This window comes from Neolamprologus multifasciatus, chromosome 5 (genome assembly GCF_963576455.1).
Source record: "Neolamprologus multifasciatus chromosome 5, fNeoMul1.2, whole genome shotgun sequence".
In the NCBI taxonomy this organism is placed as follows: domain Eukaryota; kingdom Metazoa; phylum Chordata; class Actinopteri; order Cichliformes; family Cichlidae; genus Neolamprologus; species Neolamprologus multifasciatus.
The window spans coordinates 32,261,013-32,276,539 of record NC_140443.1 but is presented as its reverse complement, the minus strand read 5'-3'; the positions used below and the strand labels follow the sequence as shown (position 1 = coordinate 32,276,539).

General features: G+C 39.9%; 1 protein-coding gene across 2 annotated transcripts in view; it reads right to left on the bottom strand.

Moving 5' to 3' along the window:
* cntn4 (contactin 4) overlaps window positions 1–10,030 on the bottom strand; it is a 198,120-nt gene extending 188,090 nt beyond the window's left edge. For both annotated transcript variants that reach the window (XM_085160257.1, XM_085160258.1), the window contains exon 1: window positions 9,436–10,030. The gene's annotated coding sequence lies outside the window, so the exon portion shown is untranslated. The remainder of the gene's footprint in view (window positions 1–9,435) is intronic.
* Between the last annotated feature and the right edge of the window lie 5,497 nt (window positions 10,031–15,527).

The following is a 15,527-nucleotide window of genomic DNA, read 5'->3' as shown; positions in this document are numbered from 1 at the left end:
GAAACATTTATTTTAAGATGTGTGAAATGAAATATATAAAATGTCTAAAACTATTATTTTATTAGATTGTTCATTTTCACTCAGGATAACCTCTGGACATATTATCGGAAAAATGATCAACATTAGAAAAAACAAAAAACCTAAAAAAAAAAAACCAAAATATGTGAAAGGTTCTCTGAAATAATGACATAAAAAACCTTCCACTTAGATTAAAATCACACTGTTACTCCGTACTAAACACAGTAACGTTGCCTACAACACATTTTCTAATATGATCTAAATCCAATCTCACTAAATATATAGCTCCAATAAAACATGGAAATTATGGATCTTAGTAACATTTGTGCTTTAATATATCATAGCTTTCATAGTATTTCATACAAGATATTAAGCAGGGTTATAAAAAAATTAATACTCATATACTAATGGATGCTAAAAATATATATTAATACTATATTTGCAGCTGTACTGATACCAACAGTACGATCTCCACCTCCTCCAGCTGACACAGATCCTCACACAGCACTGCTGCAGACAGGCCATCACACAGCCCCTCCCCTCACTAGCAGCCGAACAAACTTGGTGAAGCATTTTAAAGACTCACACTCCGTCTTCATGAAGAATTCGAAGAGGTCAGTAACACTTCTGTTTCAATAACATTAAAATATAAAACACTATTAGTATTTACCCACATTAGTCATCCGTTCTCCTTAAACGTAGCAGCTAGCAGCTATGGCTAACAATAAAACGATAACATTACTGAAGCAGTGTTGCCAACTTAGCGACTTTGTCGCTATATTTAGCGAGTTTTCAGACCCCCTAGCGACTTTTTTTCTAAAAAAAAAAGTCACTAAAAAAAGACGTGAAAGCGCATATCGCTTTTACTCTCAACAAGCAGCGGGTGCTGTAACGCAGTCAGTTCTTCTTTTACTTTTATGCTGTTTTGTGGATCACAAGGTTTAAAACTACTTATAAACACACACACACACAAAGTAACTCCACCAGAGTGCCTATTTCGGTCACTTTTGCTGGTCCAAACCCGGGTAAAGGAGCAGGGTTGGAATTGTGACATTAAAAAAAACAATAATTACTAAAAGAAATTTAATTTGTAGTTCTAAATAAACTCTAAATAATTTAGGACGTTTTTTACTGACTTTATTTCTCGTCCACGATGTTATTTCTCTCTCCAACAACATAGATTATAATTACATTAGCATGACCAATTATGCAAATTAGGTGATGACGTCATTTAGCGACTTTTAGGACAACCAATAGCGATTTTCCTTACTGAGGAGTTGGCAACACTGTACTGAAGCTAGGCAGCAAAGGTCTGTAATGATTATAGACAGTGTTCATTTATTCAGGATAACATAATTTTTTGTTTCTAAAAAAGTAAACTAGACATAAACAGTGCCAGCAGCTACAAAGGGTGCCAAGCCTCGAGAAGCATGGAGAGTAAATAGAGCTGCAGTAGAATACATTTGAACAGACCTGTGAAAAAAAGCCTCACGCTGCCTGTGGTATCAAAAGTAGCACTGAATATAGTGCCAACTCTAATCTGTACAGTGCAGCAAAAGCTAAAAAACAATGTGACTGGTTAGGGTGAAAGATATATCTAAAATCATGTCTCAAGAATTTAGAGAGAATATGAATACATCAAAATGTTCTTTTTCTTACTTACTTTCTTTCTTTGTCTTTCTTCCCCCTTAATGTCCTTGGTATATATAAATGACGCAGCTGACTGCACTTTGATACAGTGACTAAATAATCTAATTTATCTGAATCATAGACATCTGGTCTGATAAACAAACAGTGCTTTTCTGGAATGCCTAATTATTTCATTTGAGAGGTAGATGAGATTTTGAATACCTGCACTTTGCAACATCTGCAGTTCTCTCCAAATTTAGCTGCTCCAGACGAAAATTACATTTTGTTTTTCGTAGAAGTGAGAGTGCTCATTAGGGCACCGTTTCCTCTTACAAGTTTGGAAAATTACTTAAGAAACTTAAATGAGCCACAAAATGAAAGTAATGATAATGAATTAAGATGACACATCACAGTTTCCTTATTTAACTATTGGAAAACATCCATATCTATGAAATAGTTGGCACATAAACATTATGTTCAATATCTGTTTTGTTGCAAGAAATTCATTTGAAATCCTTCTCTGTGCGTGCTGGTGAAAGAGTGTTGTTATGTAACCCTGACTGATTAGGTTGATTCAGAAACATTCATATTCATGTCAAACCAAACAAACAATGGATTCTGGCACCAAAATGTTTTTCTTTGTAAGCATTCTTCAGTAGCTTTTTGGCACCATTATGTTTCCAGGATCTTCAACTTACAATACAAAGAGCCTTGACATGACTGTGTTGTAATTTGTCGCTACATAAATAACATTTAACTGAATAACACAAGCAGGGTGTCCTTGGGATCGTATTTGGAGTAAGTTGTATTATCTTACTAGCAGACACACAATACATATTTATATTTTCTGTTAGTATTGTATGTTATAGCAGCGGTCTCCAACCTTTTTTGCGCCACGGACCAGTTTATGTCGGACCGGCCTTTAAGGTGTCGCAGATAAATACAACAAAATAAAACCAGTACTGGTGCAAAGAAAAAAAAAAGGGAAAAGACCCAGGGAAACCGAGTTAACGGTTAACGCAAAAAATAAAAAATAACCATAAAAACCCTGAAAACCATAAATTTCACACCCAAGTCTCAACTCTTGCGGCCTGGTACTAAACGACTCGTGGACCCGTACCGGTCCGTGGCCCGGGGGTTGGGGACCGCTGTGTTATAGTATGTATACAGTATGTGACCACTAAAAAAACTCAATATGAAATATATGAAAGGCACGACTAATAAGTGCACCTGTATGAGAATCATTAAGCTGTTCCAACTGTGCAACGTGGTATTGAAAAGACATTGAAAACAGGATGACTTCACCAGACGTATAAACAGCATCAATATTTGGTTAATAAGTAGAAGGTGAAAAGCCATCATCTTGAGTGCTTGAGAAGATGTCTAAAGCGTCCTTTGTGTCTAACTTTAAGGTTAAGAAGAGAAAAGACACAGTTCTTCCCAAACATCTCAAAAGTATTCGGCCGTCTGGTAACCATTCATAACCAAAAGCTGTCACACAAAGGCTCGGGGTGATTTCGACGCTGCCTTTTACTTTGGAACCACATTCAAACATATTCTAGCCTTGATGGTTGGGCATCATTTAGACATCTTTTAGAGCTCTGATCAAAAGAAAACTGCTCAATGGATTAACAGAAATTAGTAAATGGTTGAAATAAGGCTGAATTCAAGCTTTTGTTACATCCTTAAAAGAAGCTTTTTCATTTTTAACTTTTCGGCCATAACAGGACGTGTTTTTAAAGGCCCGAACAGATTTAGCCTAGAAAACAATGTCCGTTGATGTCTGGTGCTCGGAAGGTTTTAATCAAACGTAACAATGTTATCACTATATCTTAATATATTTTTATATATATTGATACTTCTTCTCTTATTCTCAGTGAGTTCGCATTGTCCAAATGGGGGGACATAACCCTCTACACTTTTGCTCCTGGTTTCAAACTAGTTTACCAGCATTGAACTAGAATAAGAGTGAAAAACCACCAAAATTATGAAATACTTTAAGCAATTTCCTGTTACACTTTCTGAAGTTTAAATTCACTAGCAGGTTAGATGATAGTTAAAACTGACTAGAAATGATAAGACTGATGTTTAGTCTCCAAAATGGACACGCAGCAAACACACAAAGGACTTTCTGATAAACTCCAGCTGTATCCATCTCCATCAGGCATCAAACTCCATCCAAAGTTTGTTATAGAGTCTGTTAAACCATTTTAAGTGTTGAGCTCAAGTTCAGACCCTTTCAAGGTTAAACCAGAGCTCCAAATTCTGCATCGGTGCTCAACAACAGCACGGCTCACAATAATAAAACTCACCTTTGTGTCAGATTTGTGCGCTTCATCTCAAACCTTCAGACTGTTTGAATATACACAACAGATGTTTACCTATTTAGTGAAAATGTCAAAAATTGATGCCAGAATTTCCAAAACAAACTGTGGATTTCATAATTTCACTGTGTTCTGTGCTGTTTTTTTTTTTAAAAAAAAGAAATAAATAAATAAAAGATCACTTTAAATAAATGAGAAGTTCCAAGCTAAAACACCTTACTCACAGTGAATAACAGAGCCTTGATATTTTTCCCTCATTAAGAACTTTTATCCCATTTTTATCTCAAAAAGATGTTATTCTTTTGATATAATCAAGAGATGCTGAGATGTTGCAGAGTGTGATGGTTTATCATGGAGATTATAAACAATTCTAATGGCTTATTTGTCTTATATGGCATTTTATGTAAATTATATGATTTGTTACTGTGTATAACTGCTATTTGAAAGATCTTGTGTAACTCAAGCCGTGGTATAATAACACATGAAAATACACTTTTTCACAGGGGAGAGATTGAGCTAAGAGACCAGGTTTCCTTGCATAAATTTTAAAGGGATGTTAAAAAAAAAAATATGTGAATGTTTACAAAAACGCTACATGTAAGTCCTGCAGTTTAAGATAAGCCACTTGGTTTCTGTCAGTGTGTTTCTGTCCACAAAACTGTGAAAAAAAAATCAATGGATCGATAAAAAAGGGACACATTGTTTCGGGTATATTTGTTGCATTCTTTTGAGTCGTACCAGCCGCTCTATTCAATCCTTTAATGTCGATTCCAACAAAAATAACAACACCCCGTGGGGAGCGCAGTTCTTATCAAGCGCTTATACTAAATCAGCGAGGACCGCTGTCTCTCACACAACAGCCACACCCAGAGGAGCGCAATATTACCTCTGAGAATGTGCTTGTGCGGCTCTTTACTGAAAAGCACACGCACGTTCAAACGAGGTGTAGCATCAAGAAGAATCGCAAATCTGGCCTCGTCCCAAGAATACTTGGAAAGGAAATGTTTGCGGGCCTTATATAAGTATGTTTAATAATGCAACATTCCCAGCGCTCAGATCTCCCCCACCCCCCCGCCGAAGTTGGTTGCTGTGTGGCGTTGCTCTTATTAAGCACTCAATTAAAGCCATTCCCAAGGAGAGGCAGTGCGCAACAATGTTTGAACTAGGAAACAGTCTGTGAAGAGTCACCCCAGAGGAGTGCGGTGCCTTGAAACCGGAGGCCTAGAAGTGACAGATCATCATAAAGCATAGCCAAACCAGGGAAATTATTCTAATATGATTGGATTACAAATAGGGCATTTTACAGAACCAATGAGACCGAATAAATAGAGCTGGAGCATAAGCTGTGTCACTTAGCCTTCTTTTAAGATTTTGTAAAATGAAAGTGTTAGGAATGAACACAGAGACGGGATGCCTGACGTTAATGAAGAGCTCTGCTATATGCTCAATTGTACTTAGTCCTGACAATGCACAGAAGTGTGCGCGCAGTTGTACAAAGGGGATGTATTTTGTTGTGTAAATCAGACTTATTCATGAACTTGCTTTGGCTAAATTATGCAACAATTTTTTATCAGCAGCAGATGGATGATTTTATATGTAAGTCCACGCAGATGAAAGATTTGTTTCAATGAAACCAGCTTGTGGTGTGCAGGAAAAACATCAAACTGAAGGCAACTCATTTGGAGACGCTGCTTTTGAGGTGCCTTTTTGTTTTGGCAGTAATTGTATTTTTCAGCAGCTATTCCAAACAGCGAGAGCAAAATGCACAAAACTGTACGCTAGCCTCACTGTGAGGTCCTTGCATCGCTTTCCCTTTCATTCTGTGCTGACTCCATAAAGCGCTTTCACTTTCACACACTGAAAACAGAATTCATCTTTTCAGTATCCGCCCGATGGTGCGCTGACATTCCTGGAGTACAGCCTAATCACAACTATCGTACCTTTTTAAGAGTTTGGCTGAGGAATAAACATGTAATTTTCCAGGATGCTGCTTGGCAGGCGAGATTTTTTTATTATTATTTTTCCCCAACACTCGCAGCACCTTTGTCAAACAACTCTATTATTCCAAACAAGTAATGCATGGCATACATAAAACCGCACCACACTCTGGTAAAGTAGTATCAGGGGCTTGCAGCTTCCTCATCCATTATGGTGCTGAGGAGAAAAATCTCACGGTGCTGTTTGCTTTGAAAATCCAGCAGAGTGAAGCTGAAAAGCAGCCATGCTAAACAACTGACACCAGGCGTGTGTTTTTATTTACTGTTTGTTACTGAGCACACGTGTGATCAGCGGAGTGGGTGCAAATAGCTATGACAAATATTACAGCGTGTATTAGAAAGCTTATAAAAAGGGACACGAGAGATCAAACGGCAGATACTAAACAGCCGTGATTCTCAATATGGAAACGTCAGGACCCCGTAAGGTTTACAGCTTCAGCTGACAATTAGGAAATATATTAAAATCTACTCTATGAAATGTAAGAAAGAACTGAAACAGAAGCAAATTTTTGGTTCACAGAAAATGAAACAAGTTATTTTTCTCATTGCAAAAAAAATTGTATCATTCAGAATTTCCGACTTCTTCGATTTCTTTTCTTTATTCAGTAAATTGATTATATTTTCACGTTGGATTGTTGGGAGAACAAAACAACTAAAAATATCCGATTGACCCTGAAAATGTGATTTTTTTTCCTTCCTTTTGTCTGTTTTCAAATTACTTCAAAAAAAAAAAAAAGATTCAACACCTGCAATACAAACAAAAACATACAAACAAATTAAACTGACTTTGCAATAAATAAACGTGTATACTCTCCACACTGGAGACGTGGAAACCTGAGAATTTTCTGCATTTTTACATGTATATGGTAATAATTACCATTAGTTGTCATGGTTAAAGCTAAACTAAATAGTAAAACTAGATTTATTTTAGTGAACCAAAATAAAAAATAAAAGCTGGACCTTGGAGAAAAAATGAACTTGGAAAACAGGCTAAAATAAAATAATAAAGAAAATATCTGAAGCCTTGGTATTTGTTAATTGGGTTAAATTAGTTATCAAAAACTGCCTGATGAGGGTTTGATGGATGTTTTTATTGCGCTTGCAAATCAACTGCTTAAAAAATGTCCTGTTAATGTTTTAATATCTGTACTGATTTTCCAACTCTTGCCTCTGACATTTGCCATAAATTAAATAATAAGTAATAATAATCAATACTTACTTACTTAACTTGTACAAACTAAACTAAAACTATAAAAACTAATCAGAAACGAGCAAACCAACTCTGGAAATTAACTGAAATGACAAATAATTAACAACAAAATTTCAAAATGAAACAAAAACTAACAACTTAAAAAAAGCTATAATAACGGTACAACTAACTCCCTCTTCTCTGTGTTTCAGCCCATCAAACACCTCGAAACATAAAGGAAGGGAAGCATCCCGTGGCCAGGAGAAGAAGTTGAAGAAGGCTTGGAAAATACATCTGCAGAACTTCACGGTCATTAACAGCCATACGTCACTGCAGATTACACAGCAAACTGTAGGAGCGAGCAACAAGTCTCATTATGCGCAGCCTCACCAACTCCCACCCAGCTTCTGCCTCTCACAGCTACAGCTGTAATGTTTGTACTTTCAAGATGTCCTGTGACATATCTGCACACATTCACACTCACACATTCTCTTTATGTTCTGTTCCGTTCCTTCGGCTAGCTTTCCCGAAGAGGCATGAAATAAAAATGACCTTGATGACACATTTCTGCGATACTTTCCCGAGGAAACCATGCAATGAAATTTTTATGCCAGGCCTCTAAATGCACCTATCCCAGGGTATTTTTAATGTCACTTCTGCGCCCTGGCAGTTCTGACAGCCTTGTTGGTTTTCATGCCGCCGCCAACCATTAAAGTGCTGTTTTTTCTTTCTTCAGCGCGGGCCTGCATCTGGACCGCCTTGGCCGCATCAGGCAGGCAGGGAAATATCAGTCAAGCGCAGCAATTATCATTAACATTTGTGTGTCATGAGCTGAAGCAGATTGTGCTTCGGTTTGCCTCTGTATAATTATGCGTCTTTGTATGAAAAGTTTTAGGCCATTTGGTAGTTAAATTAAACGCACAATCTTTTTTAACACTCTTAAATATTTATGCTTGGATTCTCGGGAGAGTCTCTGTTCTCCGTTTTGAGGTTCCGAGGCGATACCGTGCAACGCTGTTCAAGAAATAAGACTGAGCTGAGGAATAATCCCCGATCCTCAACCCTTTTGAAAGTGAAGTATTTCTCCTTTTTCTTGCTGCTGACCTTTAGAATAAGTTCAGCGCTTGTCAAGGTGGATGACAAGCCTGTGCAACAGATTACACACAGAGAGTCACTGGAGCTGCTCAGTCAGACATAAAAACCTAATGCTGAATGAACAATGTAGGTAGGCACGCCAGCCGATTGATGCTCATGTGCAGCACATGGTCTTGCCCTGCCTGGTGTTAACATTATATTGACACATTTCCTCCTCCTGGTGCCTGCATTCATTTCAGGTTATTTTTCTGAGGATGGAAAACTCTAACAGAATCCCGTTCAGTTATGATTTGGAAGAGCAGTTTCGGTTTGGCATGTCAGATGTGCTGAAAACGCACAGATGTCCACATCTATTAAACATATTAAACTGGGTTTAAATGCCATTTACTGGCCATTGTAGACTCCAGGCCCTGCACAGGCTGCCCACATGCAGCTTATGTAGTGCCTGGCAGATGCACTGATTGAAACCATTAGTGATACAGTGACATAAAGGCTGATTCACTACATGATGAGACAACAAAGTGGCCACATGACAGGGACTAGAATGAAAACATCTTTGTTCCTGGTCGCTTCAGTGGAAATCCTCAAATGGTAAATTAAAGTGGGTGTTCCCGCCCCCTTAAAATACCTGTGGTATTTAAAGGTGATTCTAAGAAAACGTCTCCCTTTCCTTAATTTTGCTGTGTACAGGATTTAGACGGATTCCTGGGGGCCTCCGTAGGTGGTCAGCAGCAGCAACGGCAGCGGAGGCGGCGGCGTAATCAGCCCCAAATCCGCAGGGATTATTGAAGGGAGGGTCAACGCTGGAGGATTACTAAACATCTGCACCGATCAGAGAGACGCTCACACACACGCGCGCAGATTACTTTCGCTTCCACCATGATAGTCCCACAACAAAGTAGACAGGCAAATGAGATCAGCAGAGGGTGAAATTCAGAGAAGGCAATCCCGCCCCGCCGCATCCCGTAACACAGCGTCAGGGCTTTAATGTAATCTGGGAAAAGTTGGGATGCGGGAGCGGGATCTGTTTGTTTCTGAGCTCCCACTCACAGCTCGGGAGCTCAGCAGCTGGGCTGCTGGAGGTTTAACTTGACAAATGCTGAAGTAACCAAGTGAAAAAGAACACACTACTACTTGTACTACTACTACAACTGCTCCCACGCTTATTAACCGCACATCTTACCTTTCCTCGCAGAAGTGATATCTCCAAAGAATTCACGGCCGCAGATTAATCCGTATTTTGTCACTAAACAAAACTGTGCGTACACACATCACTGTCAAGTCTCGGCGACGCTCCCGGCCAAAAATAGATAGCCTCCCCGTCTGAGTTGTGCGCAAAAGACGCTGCTCCCTTCTTTTGTGTTATCACTGCGCTCTTCTCGTCTGTGCGGCACTACTGTGTCTCCATCTCTGCCTCCCTGCCCCTCTCTCTCTGTCTCCCTGTGTCTCTGAGTGTCAGTAGCACGAGTAGCTGACGGTGTGGCGTCTCGCGGGTTGCATATTGGAAAGTGGAAAAGCCTCTGTGTGCTGCTCGCTCACTCCGATGCGTCAAGTCTCCCCTCCCTCCCTGCCTGTACTCGAACCGTGCTGGAGCGGAGCGGGACGCACGCACACGCGGCGGAGTGGAAAGCCAGAGAAGGAAGAGGAAAGAGAGAGAGAGACAGAGAGGGAGACCGAGAGGGAGAGAGAGAGAGAGCGCTGTCTTGTCTGTCTCCCCTACCGACCAGCCTCCTCACTGCTTCGGCCATTCAAGTGGAACAGACACCGACCGTCCTCCTCCTCCCCTTACTACTACTACTTTTTCCTCACCTTCTCCCGCTCTCTTCCTCCTGCTGGGATGTCCAAGGAGTCTGGCTAAATACACCAAAAAGGGATGTCTGTTAATCGATTGTCTGGTAAACAGCCCGTGTAATATTTGTTAGAAGCAGTAAACCAAGAAGTTTTTGTAACTTTCTTTAAAGTATTGTCTAAATGTTCATAAATGTTATTATTTGGTGTGTGTTCGTGTGTGGTGGTCTCATTAAATCCTAAATTTGCTGCAAGTGATGTCATTTGAGTCTGTAGGGTTGAGGGGAAACAATGGCACAGGGCTAATGGTGTAATGGTGTGAAAGAAGTGATTTTTTCAGACTTTATTGACGTTTTTTCAGGTTAAAGGTTACATTAGTGTTCATGTGTATGACCATGCAGGGACATTACTCATCCATGTTGCAACATTCAATAAATACAATAATTCAATAAATACATTCCCACAGGAGATTTGTTGCTTTTTGCATTATATATTTTAAATAAAAACCCCAGAACATATTATTACATCTTCCCACAGTCTAGAGTCACTCAGGCTAGACTAACACTAACACACTGATCAACACTAAAACAATTTTGTCTTGAAACATGACTGCTTTTATGGGAGGCCAGACGACTGAGCCTGCTTAGATTCTATCCGGGATGGTGTTTTAGTCTGAAAGAGCAGAAACACAGACTTTATGACGAAAGAAATGATAACATATTCCACCTCATTTGCTTCCTGATTCTGTCTTATCAATCACAAAAATCAAGCCAAGACTTCATAACCCATGTACAGTGGGGCAAAAAAGTATTTAATCAGCCACTGATTGTGCAAGTTCCCCCACTTAAAATGATGACAGAGGTCAGTAATTTGCACCAGAGGTACACTTCAACTGTGAGAGACAGAATGTGAAAAAAAAATCCATGAATTCACATGGTAGGATTTGTAAAGAATTTATTCGTAAATCAGGGTGGAAAATAAGTATTTGGTCAATAACAAAAATACAACTCAATACTTTGTAACATAACCTTTGTTGGCAATAACAGAGGTCAAACGTTTACTATAGGTCTTTACCAGGTTTGCACACACAGTAGCTGGTATTTTGGCCCATTCCTCCATGCAGATCTTCTCAAGAGCAGTGATGTTTTGGGGCTGTCGCCGAGCAACACGGACTTTCAACTCCCGCCACAGATTTTCTATGGGGTTGAGGTCTGGAGACTGGCTAGGCCACTCCAGGACTTTCAAATGCTTCTTACGGAGCCACTCCTTTGTTGCCCGGGCGGTGTGTTTTGGATCATTGTCATGTTGGAAGACCCAGCCTCGTTTCATCTTCAAAGTTCTCACTGATGGAAGGAGGTTTTGGCTCAAAATCTCACGATACTTGGCCCCATTCATTCTGTCCTTAACACGGATCAGTCGTCCTGTCCCCTTGGCAGAAAAACAGCCCCATAGCATGATGTTTCCACCCCCATGCTTCACAGTAGGTATGGTGTTCTTGGGATGCAACTCAGTATTCTTCTTCCTCCAAACATGACGAGTTGAGTTTATACCAAAAAGTTCTACTTTGGTTTCATCTGACCACATGACATTCTCCCAATCCTCTGCTGTATCATCCATGTGCTCTCTGGCAAACTTCAGATGGGCCTGGACATGCACTGGCTTCAGCAGTGGAACACGTCTGGCACTGCGGGATTTGATTCCCTGCCGTTGTAGTGTGTTACTGATGGTGACCTTTGTTACTTTGGTCCCAGCTCTCTGCAGGTCATTCACCAGGTCCCCCCGTGTGGTTCTGGGATCTTTGCTCACCGTTCTCATGATCATTTTGACCCCACGGGATGAGATCTTGCGTGGAGCCCCAGATCGAGGGAGATTATCAGTGGTCTTGTATGTCTTCCATTTTCTGATGATTGCTCCCACAGTTGATTTTTTCACACCAAGCTGCTTGCCTATTGTAGATTCACTCTTCCCAGTCTGGTGCAGGTCTACAATTCTTTTCCTGGTGTCCTTCGAAAGCTCTTTGGTCTTGGCCATGGCGGAGTTTGGAGTCTGACTGGTTGAGGCTGTGGACAGGTGTCTTTTATACAGATGATGAGGTCAAACAGGTGCCATTCATACAGGTAACGAGTGGGGGACAGAAAAGCTTCTTACAGAAGACGTTACAGGTCTGTGAGAGCCAGGGATTTTCCTTGTTTGAGGTGACCAAATACTTATTTTCCACCCTGATTTACGAATAAATTCTTTACAAATCCTACCATGCGAATTCATGGATTTTTTTTTCACATTCTGTCTCTCACAGTTGAAGTGTACCTCTGGTGCAAATTACTGACCTCTGTCATCATTTTAAGTGGGGGAACTTGCACAATCGGTGGCTGACTAAATACTTTTTTGCCCCACTGTAGCATATTATTATTATTATGTATTATACTATCATGCTCTATTATAGACTTTAATCTGAACTATAGTCATGATCTTTTGCACACAAATCTTTTGCATCTATCACTAGAGTTTTAGAACAATTTCCTGTGAAATGTTCACTTTATTAGGAACACTTGCTGTTCATTAGTTGAAACTCAGCCGGACAACGATCTAGGTATGTATACATGTTCAAGAAAACCTGCTGAAATTCAACCTCTGAGTATTTCAGAAACTGCTTATCTACTGGGAATTTCTTGCACAAACATCTCTGGGGTTTGCAGAGACTGTTCTGAAAAGGAGAAAATATCCAGTGAACAGCAGTTATCTGGGTGAAAGTGTGCCGATGCCAGAGGTCAGGCCAGACTGCCTCAACGTGATAGGAAGCCAACAAAAGTATCCAGAAGAGCATCCCTGAACACACAGCGCACTATTCTTTGAAACATTTCATGCCCTCTAATTTTGATGAGCTTATGTGAATTGTAGCTTCAGTTTCTTGTTCTTAGCTGACATGAGTGGCACTCAGTGTGGTTTTTGCTGGTGCAGTCAGAGATGCTCTTCTGTATACCTGTACTCTATTGAGTGGTCATTTGAATAACTGCTGGCTTCAGTGAGAGGAAAGCTTGTTGCCCCCCTGAAAAGAACCAGAGATAATAATAATAATAATAATAAGATAAGATAAGATAACCTTTATTAGTCCCACATGTAGGAAATTTGTTTTGTCACAGCAGGAAGTGGACAGTGCAAAAGTTATAAAGCAAAAATTAGAATATAATAAGAATAAATACAGTACACAACTGTACAGAATAGAATACAATAAAATACTATACAGTAGAATAAAATAGAATAAAATATACAATAAGAAAAAAATAGAATACAAATGCTATATACAACTGAGTAAAAATACAACGATGCCAGAAAAGATTATTGCACATTTGTGGATGTGTGTGTTTGATCAGTTAAAGTCTTTGTTGTACAGTCTGACAGCAGTGGGGAGGAAAGACCTGCGAAATCTCTCCGTCCCACGCCGTGGGTGCCGCAGTCTCCCACTGAAGGAGCTGCTCAGTGCTGTCAGAGTAACCAATGGGGTATTAATGTACTTTCTCAATATAGGGAAATATAGGGAGGGGAATATTTAAATCAAGCGCACAAACAGATTTACTAACATTCACAATAGGCACTTTACTGCTACCAACGCACGTCTCATTTTTGGCCTTGATATTGCGGCAGTTATTGCTGCATAGTGAAGGTACGGCATGAGATTTTAGAGAACTCGGAGCCACGCAATACCAGCGACAACAAAACGTCTTTCAACTCTTCAATTTTTGACTTCAGGTTCTTTTCAACATACTGTGGCTTCTGTGGCAGGAATTTCACAGCCGGCAAAGTGGGGTTCAAAGTGAAATGGCTAAGGAACAGAGGAAAGTGAGGGCTGACAACATTGACTTTGGACAGCATCCTGAAAATAATCAGATCTTGGATGGAGATGAGACGTGCAAAGTCTTAATAGCAGCTAATTTTTTTCATTTTGATGTTTTGAATTGGTTTGATAGTTTGAACGTGTTGTTTGTTTTGGTTCCATTTATTTATGTTAATAAACTTTAAAAACACATTTTCTTAAACTTAAATCAAATTGTTAGAATTTCACTACCATGCACAGACCCACCAGTTTTCACTGTGACCTCAAGAACTATGCTTGAACACAACTGCTTTTAGTGGCAGACCTACACAAATTCATGCATTTGATGATACATTAGATATAGACACAAACACACGACTCACAAAGTTGAATGGTGACATGGTGAGAGGTGTTGGCAAAGGAAATGAGGGAAGTGCACAATCGAGTCCGAGAGTACACAAGGAGCTTGAGGCCTGGTCACCACCATAGGTAGCTGACGGACAAGTGAGTGGAGATGGCCAGGACTCCACCTCAGCTGTTCACTCAGACCTTGACAGAAGAAGGAACCCGAGCAGCTCAAGAATTACGAAGGGATGAAAGAGGTGCTCCAGAGGGTGTGGAGGGTGAAGGCAACAGTGGTCTCTGTGGTAATCGGAGCACTTAGTGCATTGCTATGGCATTCCATGTATGACTGCCTGCTGACATCTTGCTCCCTATTTTTATGTGTTGGGCTTTCTGAGGGGCATTTTTGCCTGCTATGGCTCTGCTGATCTTGTGCTTAGAGCTTGCTTCTGTGCAGTCATGACCAGTGCATATGTGCAGTCTGTCAGTCCAGCTTTGTCCAGCCATTGGTAGGGTAGATATCAGCCATAGCTTCTATCTGGACATGGTGTGCAGGGGCCTGTCTTCTTGGTGCTCTTTGTTTTCAGGTGTTTGCTGCCTGAGGTATTCACCTAGCACATGGTCATTTGTGGCCATCTTCTTTTGTGGACCTTCTTGCTGTGAATATCAATGTGAAACACTGTGCTAAGCTACCTATAGGCTATAATTCCACATAAACACAAGTCCCTATCCTAATGAGGACGCACATATGATCTCTCTCTTTGTATTTATTTATAAACAATAAGCTGACAACACAAAGCAAAGCTATTTTAAAAACATTAATAGGTAGAGACAGAGGCTGCAGCCTGACTGCTCAGCTGTTTGTTACCTGTTGAAGATCAGAGTGTGGCTTCTGGGCTGGGTTTGCATTTGCTGAGCATTAAAATCTGTCTACATTCTTGTTTAGGTTGGCGTTAGCATGCTGTCTGTGCAGATGCTTGCAAAGAGCTAAAGTCGTGTTAGCAGCATATGCAGTTGTTTCTGTCATGAATGCAATTTGCACATGAATAAGAATAAATATCCATATCCATGCTGCAGACTGTGCCACTATTTTCCTCCTCCAGCACATGAACTGAAGTCAGCTGATTGAAGTGCAAGTGGAACTGATAAGCAGGATCAAAAGGCAAGCAGACCAGCAGTTCCAGAGAAATTAACTACTGGGAACCGATTCCCTTCACACATCTGTATATCTATATATATATATATATAGCTATATATATATATATATATAGCTATATATATATATATATATATAGCTATATATATATATATATATCTATATATATATATATATA